Source organism: Anser anser, assembly GCF_964211835.1.
Source record: "Anser anser genome assembly, chromosome: 7".
NCBI lineage: Eukaryota > Metazoa > Chordata > Aves > Anseriformes > Anatidae > Anser > Anser anser.
In genome coordinates this window covers 4,188,658-4,204,394 of record NC_139727.1, presented here as the reverse complement: position 1 = coordinate 4,204,394, position 15,737 = coordinate 4,188,658, and the positions used below count along the sequence as shown (strand labels likewise).

At 42.5% G+C, this 15,737-nt stretch overlaps 1 protein-coding gene across 5 annotated transcripts in view; it reads left to right on the top strand.

Moving 5' to 3' along the window:
- Window positions 1-15,737, top strand: part of NDST2 (N-deacetylase and N-sulfotransferase 2) — a 136,768-nt gene that overhangs the window by 45,499 nt on the left and 75,532 nt on the right. For 2 of the 5 annotated variants that reach the window (XM_083845213.1, XM_083845215.1), the window contains exon 3: window positions 4,889-4,984. The exons of the other annotated variants lie outside the window; for them this stretch is intronic. The gene's annotated coding sequence lies outside the window, so the exon portion shown is untranslated. The remainder of the gene's footprint in view (window positions 1-4,888; window positions 4,985-15,737) is intronic. 5 annotated transcript variants of the gene reach the window in all.

Below are 15,737 nucleotides of genomic sequence, written 5' to 3'. Positions count from 1 at the left end.
GCTGTGCTCTCCAGTCACTCATTCTCTTATCTCAAGTGTCATTTACTGGAATTTCTCTACCTTTTGCCTCCTGTAAAATGTAAACTGAATTACAGGTGTATAGTTCAATCAACGTATTAATTGTGTGAGGAATGAGAGGCAGTGGGGATTTTGATGCCATAACCATAGTGAGAATATTAAAATCTGTGATACCAGCTATCTAAGCTATTTTCTAGTGTATTGAGAGCACCCGTTATGTAAGAACAATTTCCAGCCGAGACAAAACATTTCTGTGCTAGGTCAGCACAACAAGAGATCATTTCCCCTCACCTGGCAAAGCTGCTGTTCTACAAACCATGTGGCTGCTAGTTAAAAGACTCAGGTGTGCAGTGTGGCTGCTCATCTGGGATGGGGAGATTGGAGTCATTGGTAAACACTCGTGAGGGTTTGACTGGAAAAACATGGCAATTTCAGGTACTCTGTGTTTGTGTGTAGTCCTTTTCCCAGTCACTCTGTTGCATGCTTTATACTTAAAATCACCTTGGTCAGTGTCTGAGACTGATTTTGTGCCTAAACATCATGCATGTAGTATTGGCGTTTGCATTATCTGTAGATGCAGAACACTGGATTCTCAGAGCTGAGCATTTTTATTTTGTTCTTTTTACATGATGCACAGCAACTGAAGTTGCTGTTGTCTTGCCCAAATTTGCCTGAACACAAAATCGAAATGAAAAACTGTAAACCAGAATATAGCACGGGAAGCATGACAAGAAGTGGGAATAATCTCTTTAACATAAATACCGTTCCTTCTAACTTCGGATTTCTGAATAGGTGTTTGATGGCAGCTTACCATGAAGACTGGGAACAGCAGGCTAGTGAGGGGTGGAGTCAGATTTGGGTGCAGCGTGAGGGATGCCTCTTGTAATCAGATAGAGTTGCACAGCGTGTGCCTCTAGGCCAGTCACAGGCTGTTTCAGGTTTGTCCCTGTGAAATCCTGCCCTTTAGTCTTATTCCAGAGCTGTAGCACTCGATACCAATGTGTTCCCTACATCCCTCGCTGCCCAGTCTGGTTATCATTTGTTGGCTGTATTTTGCTTTTCCCTAGCTGGAACACGGGACTTTTACAGTGACTGGATTTGATAGTAAAGCAAAAGGATGGAAGTAGGGAAAGGGATAACTGAAAATGATATTTTCTTCTGTTTTAAATAAAACATCATTTTTTGTAGCAGAGCAACATTGTAGAAGAAACAAGAGGTCACAAAGTTAATAAAATGCATGTCTAAGTCCAGAATTTCCCCACAAAACAAGTAGCTTGGGAAGAATATGGTCTAACGGTCTAGGACATTCTCTAGCCAGCCTTTGTATTCCCTGTCTTCCCCTCTCATTTGTACAATAAAGGTGTTGTTTTGTGAAAGGTGATCTCAGACCGTGCTTCTCCTGGAAAGGTCAGTGTTGCTCTCGTCTCCCACAGTTGTGGCATTTCTGTCTCACTTCAGTTCCTGCAGTCAGGCAGCTGGAGGGTGCATCCTGTTGGCTCATAAATCTGACTGACTGGTAATCATTTTTTGGTGGATCACTTATTTGGATCAGCGTGCTGTAAATAGCAAGGGATGTGGGTCGACCTTTTTTGCTAGTAGCCACTTGTGAAATTGTACCCTGACCCTATTAACACTCCTCTGTAATATGCTTCGGGTACCTGACTGAGCACTGAGCAATAGCGTCTTGCAGATACGTACAGGACAAGCTGCAGTTTCTTCTTCTATAAGGAGTATCTCAGTGTAGCATAATAACTGTACATGTGAGCTGTGACATCCTCTTATGCTGGGGTTTTCAGACTCAGTTGGGCTGAGCATCATCTGCAGGAGTAACGTCAGCTCTGGGCCAAGCTGGCATGGGCATAGGCAGAAGCACACTGCAGTTCCATCCTCCTCTCTCTTTTCTTCTCTCATTTTTGCTCTCTTTTGCCCTGTATGCCACATGACCTGCTCCTTATTATTGCAGAGCTCCTTCCTGGGACCTTAAGTTTGTGTTTCCATCTATACTTTACAACCCCACAAATCAGGCATCGTGTGAGGTTAATTACAAGCACTAAAGCTATGCTCCCATACGTCATCCTGCCATGCCTCCGCTCCTGGGCAGCAGCAGCAGCCTGTACACAGAACAGCGTGTCAGTGACCTCAGGCAAAAGGCATTAGTGGCTTGGCAGAGGTGCTTGCACCAGTGTTCAGATGAGAACCCAGAAGATACGGTTAGGAGCTGCCATCATGTACTGACTTAGAAATTGTTTTTGAGATTCTCTGCTTTGGTGGCTGATCTTCAGAGAGAGTATGGATCTTTTACTACCTTCACCAAAATGGGCTCTTTCTTGACTTAGAGGGAAGAGATTTATCCAGTAAAGAAGATAGCTTCTAGTCCCATCTTCCCATTTCTGTTTTATCCAACAGTTATTTCAGTTTTTTAGAGTACATGGGTTTCTTACTCTGGATGTTGTTTATAAATAGTACCAGTAGCAGGAGGCCTTATCAACTGTGAGCAGCTGTACTTGCCCCTTCATTTTAAATCTGAGCAACTAAAGTGCAGATGAACAATAGAACTTCATTTTTTGGAAAGTGAAACTTTTAAATTCTTTGGGATTTGTTGAAAGCTATTGCCTCTGTGCTGAAAACAAACTAGCATTGCCTTTTTGAGGAAGACTATGACCTGTTTGTTGGAGCTTAGAGCAAAGTTTCATGGTAGTAAGTATTAAGGTCTTTAATGCTTTGGGTTTGAAATGCTGTATATATGTATATGTATGGACTATTATGCTTAGCTAAGTATATTTCTACTTGCATATATTGGAGATACTACAGAGTCAGGTCTGATTTCCTTGAGGCTCTCATCTGTATACTCTTTGCAGAAGTGGCACTTGGGGAGTGCCTGAGGATACTGGGAAGTGAAGAGGAATGCACACGGGCAGAACTTGAGAGAAAAGGACTTTAAACAATGTAAGGGGGATGTTGCAGATTGCCTTTGTAAGCATGACAGGTTAATTTTTGACCTCTGAATTACTGTGTAGGGACTTAAATTGGCCTTTTCTCCATTTATTTTTTACAGCAAAGGCTTTAATTTCTCTGGGTAGAAAATTCAGGTTACAGGTTATCAATGCACAGACCACAGGCTTGGACCTGGAAGCGGTGCATCTGTTCCTGCATGGCTTACACCCTGAGCTAATTGACCTGCTGAACCTTTGCCAGCTTTATTCAGAGCCACCGCTGATGTCTCTGCATTGTGCTCCCAGAGCACGGGCCACTGGGAAGCAGGATTTGGATGGGTTGGGCATTCAGGAGCCAGCCAGGATCCACAGCTTGCAGCCTTGGGCTGAAGTTCAGGCTCTGCAAGACACAGAGACATGGAGCTGATGAAAGAGTAACACGTTACCTGCACTGTGACCCTTTCTGCTTTGAGAGGTTTGCTAGCTGGGTTTTGTTGTGGGGCTGACCCTGTACCTCAGGTAAGAGACCTCCCAGAACCTGGAGCACTGGAAAGCATGGTGCACAGATTCTGGGCTGTAGACTCTGTGCAGCTGGGTTTGTGTGGTCAGGGCTTTTTCATTATTTGGGTGTTCCTGTCCCCCATTATCCTGGGTAGTAGAGAGCTGACTTAGTTTGTTAATGCTGGGTTAAAGCAAAGTCTGACCAGGCTAAGAACAAAGTGTTTAGTTCAGATGTTTCCTGATGGCATGTTCAGCGTTCAGAACATTTATGGCAAGGATGGAGAAGGCAGATAATCCTGGGCCTGTCTCTGCTGCAATATTCATTTACCCTTGGATAATGCCTTTCTTCCTAAAAACAAACTTACTCAGTTTGATGTTTGTTTTTCTTAGTGAAATCTATCTCTGTAGTATGAACAGCAAAGGCACTTTATTTTTTGATTCAAGCAACATCTACAGGCCTGCATGGTTTGCATGTGCTAGGAAGTTGGATAACAGAGGAATTTTGTGAACAATAAAGCAGATTTTTTTTTTCTGGTAAAAAGTGTCAGTTTTTTTCACCTTGCAGAGTTGTCAGATTGTGAAAAGATGTACAAAAGGAGATGTGAGTGGAGAGAGTACCTACTGTAATGTAACCTTCCATGGGAAGCAATGCTAATATTTACTTGTGTTTGCTGCTAATGGGTAGAAAAATATTGGTCTGTCCTTGGGCTGTGGTAGTTGACAAAGAAAAAATTAACCCCCTTTGATAGCTGTAAAATCTGTTGCCTTCTTACACCAATTTTTTTGTTTCCTGTACGTGGTTTTGAAAAATTTGTTAAGCCAGGTCTTAGGAAGTAAAGTGTCGCGTTGGGCAAGACATCTTCTGGTCGCCTTGGATAGCACCTCACTGTTTCCTGGTTTTCTCTTTTCAGTGGGAAGTACATGGTCTTCCCAGTCCCCAGCTTAGCCTTCCTGTTTAACAGTTACAGTAGGGTGTACCAGGGTAAGCGGTGGCACGTGGTAGAGGCTCCTTTTTCCTTCGGAAGCTTGGGATATAACTCTTATTAACCCAGAAAGAAGAAGGAAAACAAAAAAAAATCTGGCTGAATAAGAAATAGGCCAGTGTGCTTAATTTACAGCTCTTGTTTAATCTTTATGTTTGCAGCTTCGGGTAATTTCTGGTCAGTTCAGTTATTCCTATTCCTTTCTGGCCAAAAGAGTCACAAAGGGGCAGGTGCATCCTCCAGCATTCTAGCAAGCATGCAAAAGTGGATTGAAGTCAAAGCACTAGAGTCAGAATTACTTTACTGTAATTTCCTGAACTGGAAACTGCAGTAGTTCAGGTATTGAAGTGGATCAGATGCCCTAGCCAGAGAATGTTTCCAGTTCAGAAAATGTTGTTGCGCCTTACACCATCAGGTACACATATTTATACAAAACTTCTTCTGTCTCCCTAGGTTGGTGGTTTTGCTCAGTTTGCATCTGGTATAACACAGCTTCACTCAGTCTGCATCTACACAGGTCTTTTTCAGACTGCACACACACTTCTTAAGGTAAGGAAGAATTGCTATAAAGGATAATTTTGGCCTAGGTAGTGTAGTAGATGAGGGACAGAATTCCTATTCTGTGGGTCTTTGGTTCAGTATGTTGATAAAAGTCATAATAATTTTCTTCGACTCAGGACATTTATCTGTTTCTACGTTTATAAAGTTTAATACTTTATGCTTTCTTGAGTGTTATTTATGAAATGCTCTAAAGTGCAAGTAATCAACTGAAGATGAATAGTGACTCTTCAGGTTTTCGGGCCTGTATTATCCTTGAAGTGATTTTTAGTTGTTGATATTTTTCTTGATATGTGCAGCATTTTGTGTTTAATGTTTCTGGGTTGGGGCTAGTCACCACTTAGTGTGGTGTTGCATAACCTGGGACAGGGACTGCAGAGTTCGCTGTGGTTCAGCTAATAGGGTTTTAAGCAGCACAGGATTATCTATGTTAAATTTCAAAGTTGTACATTAAACCTGATGTCACTTTTCGGCAGGGCTACACTCTTTAATCTTGTTACCATGCTCTAGGAGAGTTACAGGGATAGTAACGCCAGTGCTTGCCATATAAGGCTGTCTGGCTACTGTTTCAGGAACCAGGTTTGTGTCTTTATCCAATGTCTCTTAGTAGCACAGTGTGCAGCCCCAGCACCTTCCTTCAGGAGGCTTTAGAGGATGGCACTAAGTAATGGCATTGCGACGCGGGCTTTGGTGCTCCATCGCTTCCCCTTGATTTGTGAAAACATCTGAGCTGCAGAGTGCTCCAGAAAAAGTAGGAGGCATGTTGGTTGCAACTGAGGGAAGGTCAGTGGTCAGCCAAACCCTTGGCTTGGTAGGTGGGCATAGATCACTGAAGAAATTGAATCATGCGTGGCTTTAGTGAACGGATAAGGAACGGATATTCTGCATCTGAGAGTATCTTGGAGATCCTCCAGCCTCAACCTTCCCACAGAATTGCCATATTGAGAGGAAGGGGGTATGATTTTCCTTTACTGTCTTCCTCTTTGTTTCTGTACTGCTTCCTTTCTTTTCTTTTTTTTTTAATTTTATTATTTTTTCTTTAAAGAATTAACATAAAAGCCCATTTTAAATTTTCAAAGTTGTAATAAAACAAAAGAGAGGTGCACAGGGGCCTCATTCATCACCTTTTGTCACCAGACTTGATTTGACATCTGAGACTACAGAGAAACTTTGGCAAGTGCAATGATTTCCCGTGCGGGGGTAATAAGAGAGAAAAAAGCTGTCAGTTGAAAACAGCAGGAGCTGCATTAGCAAATATAAATTAAACAGATGGCTAAGATACTGCAGCTGTCACATAGAAGCTCCAGGAAGATATTTAGCTTAGAGCTGCAGGAGGCTATTTTAAAAGGAAAGATGAAAACAACAAGAAAGCAAAGTTTAGCATGGCGAAGAAACAATAGAGGCATTCAGATGATTATGTGAAACTTACCCAGCACTGACTTTTTTCCTTCACCTGTTCAAATCTTAGGACCCTAAAATTAATTCAGGATCAGCTATTATAAGATCACATTACAGATTTTCAGAGTGGGTTTGTTTACTGGTTTGGAGCTACCCTTCTGTACTCTTGCATGAGATATTGGCTCTGACACATATCCTGGAAAGACAGGAGCAATGTGACACACATCATACAGTTTTGTTCTGGTTGTTTTACAACTTTTTCAAGGAAATCTTATGAGAGAATTGTTTTTGAATAAAAAGTTTGAGGATATGCAGTGTTAGAAGTGCTAATATTTTGTCAATGGATGCACCTGCATTTAAAGTGTTTTGCATGGTCAGTCGTAAGGTGATATTTTTTCTGACCAGTTTTCAGCCATGAAGTGACTGCTCTTTTCCTTTGTGAAAGAAATTACGAAACTGCATGCAAGTGTGCTGGTGTTTAACAGGTGAAGGCTATTTGGAATTCCAGTGCTGTTTTTGAGAGGCCAACAAACAAGTAGTTTTCAAAATATTGTATGCATAATTTTCCTAATTTTCCTCAATTAGGACTGATGATTTGTCTTAGATACCTTGTATGTAAGCAGAGACTGATACGCTGCCTTCATAAACATGTGAAGACGTGAGTTTGCAAAGTAGGTGCATTTGAAGCCTGCATTTTACATTCAAAGAAATAGTGTATGTATCTGTGGTGGGCTTTTTTTTTTTTTTTTAGCCATGTGACAAATTCTGGATTTTTGGTTGTACTGCAGTGCTCTGTGCAAAATTAGTGCATCTTCTATTCTGTGTATTTTTTCTTCTAAATTGTGTTGTTTCTTTACCATAAATGTCCCTAGGTGCAGTTAGCTATAGGTGTATACTTAATCTATAGAGATGATTTGGGAGCTATAAAACTGTCTGTCTAGCAGCTAAATCTTCTGTTCCTCAGTATTGATCCTTCCTCCCATCATCTCCATAAAGGTTGAGTATGTAAGTCCTAGCAGGCTCTGAAAGTCAGTGCATCTCCATTCTTTTAGAAGTAGCAAGTTCATCATTGAAATGTGAATGCTCTTCAGTAGCTAAATCTTTAACCTATCTTAGACTCTCCTGATCTTAGTGGTTCAGGACCTAAATCATGAAGGGTATCAAAGGTTAAAAGCAACACCTTGAGCTTATTTGTGAGGTCTTGCTGAGAACGTGCAGCCTCAGCCTTCCCTTGCCATTCATGGCTGCTTCAGTTGTTTCTGTGAGTAGAAGCGGGCTCCTAATCTTGTAACTGCATTTCTTTTATGGTGCAGCTTCATGCTTCAGTGTAGAACAGTACAGCTGTTAATGCCAAATAACTGTCATTTCGACCCAGGAAATTTCCTTTCTACCCCTACAGAAACTTTGGAGCAGTTTTAAAACTTAAGAAAAGAACAACCACAACAACAACAAAAAAAAAAACACAAAATACAAAAACAAAACCTCAGCCTGAGAGTGTATGCCTTTTCTAACAAACGCAAATGGAAGAAACAAAGTTGGCCTTGAAGTGTACTTGAACTTGAGAATGACGAATGTGGGATATCTTTGTCAGTGGTGGAGGGGCGTTTCTCAGTAGGTGACCTTCCGCCAGGGTCAGCCTGAGGCCTACGCCTCCACATACTTGCTCTTAGCCTTTTTCTGCAATGTTTTAGCTAAAGTTTAGTGCCATGACATGCTAGCAAGGGAGCAGTTCTGTGTAGTGAGAACCCAGGGCATACAGAAACATACATTGAAGCTTGCAAATTCCCTGTCAGCTTCTGTTCCTGGGAAGAAACCAAAGGATCAGTCAGCATGATCAGAAGCCAAAGCAGGATAATAATGAAGCAGGGATAAGGAGGCAGTAAGAGAGGGAAGGAGCTAAAACAGAGAAGTGGCTGGAATGGGGGAAGAAGCAGTGGGGCGGGACAGCCTTATTTTTAAAGGTGGTTAAGTTCTTCTGCTGAGTATTCCAAAGGCAAGAATGAACTTCTCCAGCTGGAAGTGTAGTTAATGTCTAATACCTTATTCTGCCCTTGATCTTCACGTAAACCTTCTGGTGGTATCAGGGGAGGATGCCATGGAAGATGGAAGGGTAAATGTAGGTAGAGCAAATGTAGTATGGTCTGGCCTATGGTGTTGAGCTAGTGGGAACATCTTTATAGTTTTGAAAGTGGGTTGTGACATAATTTTTCATGTCATTTAAAGTGTTAATATCTAAGTCTCAATTGATCAGGAGCAGCTGCTTACATGCAAAATGTATACAAGTGGGAAAAGGAAACACAATCCAGCTTTTTTGCTCAGGAGTTGGCAGGGCTGATAGATAGGGCTTTAAACTAGAGTTGAAGGGGGAAGGGGATAAAACCAGGCACGCCGGTGATGAGCTAAGTGATGGTGCGCTAGAATCAGAGGGACTGTGTGTTAGTGAGGTCCTTCGGTCGGCTCCACAAGGTGCTGCATGTAGGGAGGCTCATTTGAAGTGCTTCTACACAAACGCGCGCGGTATGAGGAATAAAATGGATGAGCTAGAAGTCTTGGCCCAGTCCCACAGCTACGACATCATCAGCATAAGCGAAACCTGGTGGGATGAATCCTGTGGCTGGTGTGTTGCAATAGATGTTTACAAGCTCTTCAGGAGGGACAGGCAGGGTAGGCGAGGTGGCTGGGTGGCGATGTATGTGAAGCATGGTCTGGACTTTGTGGAACTTCAAGTTGGCGATGGCAAAGTTGAGAGCCTCTGGGTAAGGATTAAGGGATGAACAAATAAAGGGGATGTCGTGAGAGTCTATTACAGACCACCCGGCCAGGACGACAAAGCCGATTAATTATTCTTTGCAGAACTAAGAGATGCGTTGAGATCAACTCCCCTTGTCCTTATGGGGGATTTCAACTTGCCAGACATCAACTGGGATCACCACACAGCTGACATGAGCAAGTCCAGGAGGTTCATAAAGCACCTAGATGGTAACTTCTTGGTGCAGGTGCTAAGGGACCCAGCTAAGAAAGGTGCCCTCCTAGATCTGTTGCTGGAGAACAGAGAGGGTCTTGTGAGGGACGTGGCAATTGGCGGCTGTCTCAGTCATAGTGACCATGAAGTGGTTGAGTTTAGAATTTATGGTGACGGAAGGAAAACTGCCACCAAAACTTCAGCACTGGATATGGCAAAAGCAGACTTCAGGCTGCTCAGAGAACTAGTCAGCAAGGTCCCCTGGGAAACTGCTTTTGAAGGCATTGGCATCCATCAGTGCTGGTCAGTCTTTAAGCACTGCCTCCTAAAAGCACAAGATCAGGCAATTCCAAAATAACAGAAGGCAAGCAGGCAGGGCAGAAGGCCGGCCTGGCTGACCAGGGATATTCTACTGGAGCTTAGGCAAAAAAAGTGTACGGCTGCTGGAAGGAGGGTCAGGCGATGAGGAAGGAATACAGGGATGCTGTTCGTGTTTGTAGGGAGAAAACTTGCGGGGCCAAAGCCCAACTAGAGTTGAAGCTGGCCATGTCTGTGGGAGACAATAAAAAAGGTTTTTTTAGCTATGCAAACAGAAAAAGGAGAACCAAAGAAAACATAGGTCCAATACTTGATGGGGAAGGTCTCCTCACAGACAATGACATAGGCAAAGCAGAGATGTTTAATGCCTTCTTCGCCTCTGTCTTCAACACTGATGATGGGCTCCGGGACCCTGGGTGCCCTGAGCGGGAGGACCATGATGGTAGGAATGACAAACTCCCAACCGACCCTGAACATGTGTGGGATTTGCTGCTCCACCTGGATCCATACAAGTCCATGGGTCCGGATGGGATTCATCCCAGGGTGCTCAAAGAGCTGGCTGACATAATCGCGGGACCTCTCTCAATTATTTTTCAACGATCTTGGGAATCTGGAGAGGTCCCAGTAGACTGGAAGCTGGCAAATGTTGTGCCACTTTTCAAGAAGGGTAAGAAAGAAGACCCTAGCAATTACAGGCCTGTCAGTCTCACGTCAGTGCCTGGTAAAATTATGGAGAGGATGATCCTTGAAGTTATTGAAGCACACCTGGGGGACAATGCAGTCATTGGTCCCAGCCAACGTGGATTCATGAGGGGTAGGTCCTGCCTAACAAATTTGATTTCCTTTTATGATAAGATCACCCACCTAGTCGATCAAGGGAAACCAGCTGATGTGATCTTTTTGGACTTCAGCAAAGCTTTTGACATGGTTTCCCATAGGATCCTGCTGGACAAAATGTCCAGCATACAACTTAACAAAAACATCATATGATGGGTGAGAATTGGCTGACAGGCAGGTCTCAAAGGGTTGTGGTAAATGGGGCCACATCTGGCTGGCAGATGGTCACTGGTGGTGTCCCTCAAGGCTCCATTTTAGGGCCAGTCCTCTTCAATGTTTTTATAAATGATTTGGATGTAGGACTAGAAGGTGTTTTGAGCAAATTTGCCGACGACACCAAACTTGAAGGAGTTGTGAACTCGGGTGAGGGTGGAAAAGCCTTGCAGAGAGATCTGGACAGATTGGAGAGCTGGGCGATCACCAACCGCATGAAGTTTAACAAAAGAAAGTGCCGGGTCCTGCACCTGGGATGGGGCAACCCTGGCTATACGTACAGACTGGGTGATGAGACGCTGGAGAGCAGCCCCGCAAAGAGGGATCTGGGGGTTGTGGTTGACAGCAAGTTGAATGTGAGCCAGCAGTGTGCCCTGGCAGCCAGGAGGGCCAACCGTATCCTGGGGTGCATCAAGCACGGCATCGCTAGTCGGTCGAGGGAGGTGATTGTCCTGCTTTACTCTGCACTGGTGCGGCCTCACCTCGAGTACTGTGTGCAGTTCTGGGCACCACAGTACAAAAAGGACGTAAAACTGTTGGAGAGTGTCCAGAGGAGGGCAGCGAAGATGGTGAAGGGCCTAGAGGGGAAGACACATGAGGAGCAGCTGAGGTCACTGGGCCTGTTCAGCCTGGAGAAGAGGAGGCTGAGGGGGGACCTCATCACAGTCTACAGCTTCCTCGCGAGGGGGAGTGGAGAGGCAGGTGACCTATTCTCCGTAAACACCAGTGATAGGACCCGCGGGAACGGTGTTAAGCTGAGGCAGGGGAAGTTTAGGCTGGACATCAGGAAGAGGTTCTTCATCGAGAGGGTGGTTGCACACTGGAACAGGCTCCCCAGTGAAGTAGTGACTGCACCAAGCCTGTCTGAATTTAAGAAGCGATTGGACTGTGCACTTAGTCACATGGTCTAAACTTTTGGGCAGACCTGTGCAGTGCCAGGAGTTGGACTTGATGATCCTTATGGGTCCCTTCCAACTCAGGATATTCTATGATTCTATGATTTTTCTATGTTCTCATGGCAATAAAGGGCTTCTTAACTGAAAGCAGGAAAGCCCAGCCCTTAGTACTACAGCATTGTTCTACAGCTTAGCAAATCTGCAAAACATTTCATGTACTTCGGCTCTCATTTGAACCTTCTCAGTTCTGGCCCAGGCTTAAAATGAAAAAAGTCTGTTTTTTAGGTTAGTGCCACTCTGCATGTAGTATAGACAGGTACATCAGTGAATGAGTAAAGGTTGTGGATAAATGTGTAACAGTTAGAAAATAATAATTTTTATTATGCTTATTGTTTGAGAGGTCACATAAATAATTCTTAGGTGTTACAAAACAACACATCAAGTAGATCTGGTACGTGGGCTGTGGATTCTACAGTGCTATTTCGGTAAATAATACCTTACTGATTAATTTACTGTAGATACTGTTTTTCTAATTTGTCTTAATAGCAGAGAAGATGGAGTTTCATGTTTAGTTTTGCTTTAAAGTAGATTTAGCTTTCAATGGAAAGCAACTGAATACACCTGCTTACATTTTGGTAATGAAAACATCTTTCATATGGAAAACAGATTTTCCATGTTGTTAAGGATCTTACTTTTCTTAACTATGGCAATTTCTATATTTGAATTTTGAGTTCCGTTCCAGGTCCAAGCATGTCTGACCTGAATCAGTTTGTGGGAAAATATTTAGCTAATTTGTGACCATCCACAGATTTGAGGTATGGCTCTGTATAGTGTTACACCATGGTGCATGTAGGTTTTCGAAAATTATGCTACTGCAGATGGGTATGTAGAGACATCCATCGAAAATAAATGCAACTATCTATGGAAGAATAGCCTTCCAGGGACAAGACAGGTGAGCTTCCTTTCCCTGTGTAAGCAAGCCATTAGGTGTTAAGAATTGCTACAGACTTCTAGCAAGATGTGAAAACACTGCAAGGCAGAATGTAAATGCACTACTGCTGGTAGCCACAGGCTCCTGTAAACAGCTCAGAGTAAGACTAAACACAACTAGAAAGAAAACAGCAACTAGTCATTTGGGAACCTGGTGTGATGGCACATCTCCACCTTTGTTACAAGACAAATAACAGTTGGCTATTTGATGTTGCTCTAAACTTGAGTGAGAAAGCTGGAGTTTTGAATAGAAAATAAGAAGAATAATAGCACATTTAAAAATGATTGACACGTGCTAGTTCCTTGTACCACAATCTGTGTTCTTTGCAGTCATAGAAGTCATTTCTAGGCATTCATTCCAGCATCGTTAATATTCCATTCTTTTCTGTTTGGCAGAATATATCTGACCAAGGCTTTATCTTAATGCATTTGCTGCTAAGGGGATCTCTTTACAGAGGGCTCTGTTACTTCTGGCTAACTCACATGAATAAACAAATGCAGAGAATTTGTATTATGAAAGTAGTAAATGCACATCCTTTATCTGCAGTCTCCAAAATATGCTGATGAGAGTTACTCTTCAAGGTGTTTCCAGCATAATTGTGTTTTGTTAAGATGCTGCAGAAATTAAACTTAGTTGCCATAAAATATCCTATCCAGTTAGATACTACCAAAAATGTGCTGCTGCCAGTGCAGCATTTTAGGGCATTTGTATTAGCTGTTCTGGCAAAATAACCTTTTTGCCTGTGTAAACCACATCTCACTAGGCAGATTTGCTAGTATAGTTATTTTAGCAAAGCCTTTCTACTGTAGAAAAGACCTTATTGATAATACTGTGAGGTTCCCACAGTAAATGAAAGGCACAATACAAAGAGCTTTACAAACATGAATTAAGCTTCACAACACCCTTGTAAAATAAATCATTCTTCTAGCTTGCCAATGTCTAGTTTCTTTTAATATGAGATGTTTTGTGGGGATAAGAAGGAAGGGTAGAAGACTCAGAGTTGAGGGAATTAATGCCTGGTAGCACTGTAGCATTGCTAAGCTAAACAAATTTATAACCTGCTAGAATCCCCTGCCATCGCCGTCTGACATTTAAAATGTCTTAGCAAAATCAGCGTTTCAGAGTGTCAAATAGCTACTGGTTGTTGGTTTTACCTGATCTTTGATAGTATGAGGAGTTATAATGTTCACACTCGGCAATTCTTTTTGTCCTGAAAACCTGGAGCTGGCTTTTTTCTATGTGATGTTCTTGTTAATACAGTGTTTAACTACGGTGTTCTATCTCACTGGTTGGTATTAAACTATATGAGCCGGTATGAGCCTGTGTAGTTCTGGGTGTGAACAAGTTATGCAGTTAAGGGATCTCAAAGGGAATAGAGAGAGGAACAAAACAAGATTTATGCACAAGAATGGTTTTAAAGTCAAGTCATTCAAAAGTTAGAGCAATCTTATGTTGATGTTGTCTATGTGGCCTTGTTTCATTTTTGTGTGTTAATCATCATGCAGTCTTTAGTTACATGATCACATTCTGTTTATTCCTGTCTCACCTTTTAGGGAATAAGGAACCGAAGAACTCTGCTAGGATGTAGGTTAATTTTCTCTTTTACCATTCAACAGCATTGGTTCTGAATTCAGCATGTAAACTCTTGGGGCAGGCCCATGAACTTCAGCAGCCCTCTTTTAAACACCCTGTCCTAGATTCTGTATTAATACATCTATCAAGAATTTAAGCAAGCTGTACAATCCTCTTTCCAGTTTAAGGCCTTCATGTGATAGTAAATGTTTTCAAAAACAAGGTACCTTTCCTCACCGAGGGAGGGACTCACTCAAAAAGCTGGCACAGACCCCCTAAAAGAGGGGAAATGATGGAGACATCTGGGCTGACTGTTCCATTTTCTAACCCTTCCTGCGTGCTGAAGGAAGTTCCAGTAACTGTTCGCTAGTGTGCTTGATCCTCTGAGAGCTGCTTGATCTATTAGTAGTATTTTTGAGCCTTGTTTCCACAGCAACAGCACACTTTCTATATTTTTTTTTCTCTTTCCTCTAAAGGTGGCAGTTGCTTTGAGAATTAGACCTGTGGAAAAGCTTGGCCTTCTTGTCCCCTGTCGTGATTTCAGCTGGCACAGATCAAGAGTGGGAGGAGTGGGATTGGGAGAGGGTGACTGTTGGTGGAGTGGTGTGATTATGAAGTGACAGTGGAAGGAATGAGTCCTACTTAATTATGGGTTTCAGCCTTAATAAAGTGAACGTGTTGAAAATGTTGGCTCTTTCTAAGCTCTGTGAATGAAAGGCCTGGGACTGTGACCTTAGCAATGATCATTTTAGCCCTTTGCACGTGTTCTTGTAGTCATGTAGGACCCATGTCCAGTTCATGCATGTGTTCATGCACAGTACAAAACCAGATGTATGTTCTTCTGCTCACAGACACCTTGTGTGTTCATGTCACAATAAGAAACCTAATCTAGTGTTCATCCTAGCATTGTAGGGAGGGGAAGTGCTGTGTTTAATTGCTCCTCTGAAATAGGAAAGAAATGTTATGCTCTCTTTTTTCCTATGTTAAGGCATGATACTTCCTGTGGGTAGCACAGCACTTCCTTTCAAACTCAAGTATGCGTACCAGTCTCAACGTTTTCTGCTGCCTGGAAGACTAAGGAGCTTTCAGTTTATAAAATATTTCCATAGATCAGTTAATTGCCTCTTGTTGTTATTGTTTAAAGGTGAGTGAGAACAGAAGCAGCATATGGTTTGATACCAACATCTTGCTGGGGTTGGCTTTTTTCATCTGTAGTTAAGAAAGTAGTCTCTTATACGGGTGCTTTATGGAAACCTAAATACAGTCACTTTATTTTTCATTTTTTTTAGTTTGCTCCTTTCTTAGAATGCTTGTCCTTAGAACTGAACCATCATCCTTTCATGCAGAACATATGATTTGTGGTGCTGAGCTGCTGTCTGTGACGTTTTTTGTCTCCTTTATTTCTCTTCCCTTTCTTAGGGATGTGCATGTTCTCAGGAGTGTTGTAATAAGCGCTATGCTGCTTGTAACAAACTCACTAACTGAGTAACTTGTGGAATAATTTAAAATTATGTTTCATTTAAAATTCAGGCAAGTCAATTATATAATTAATATTGG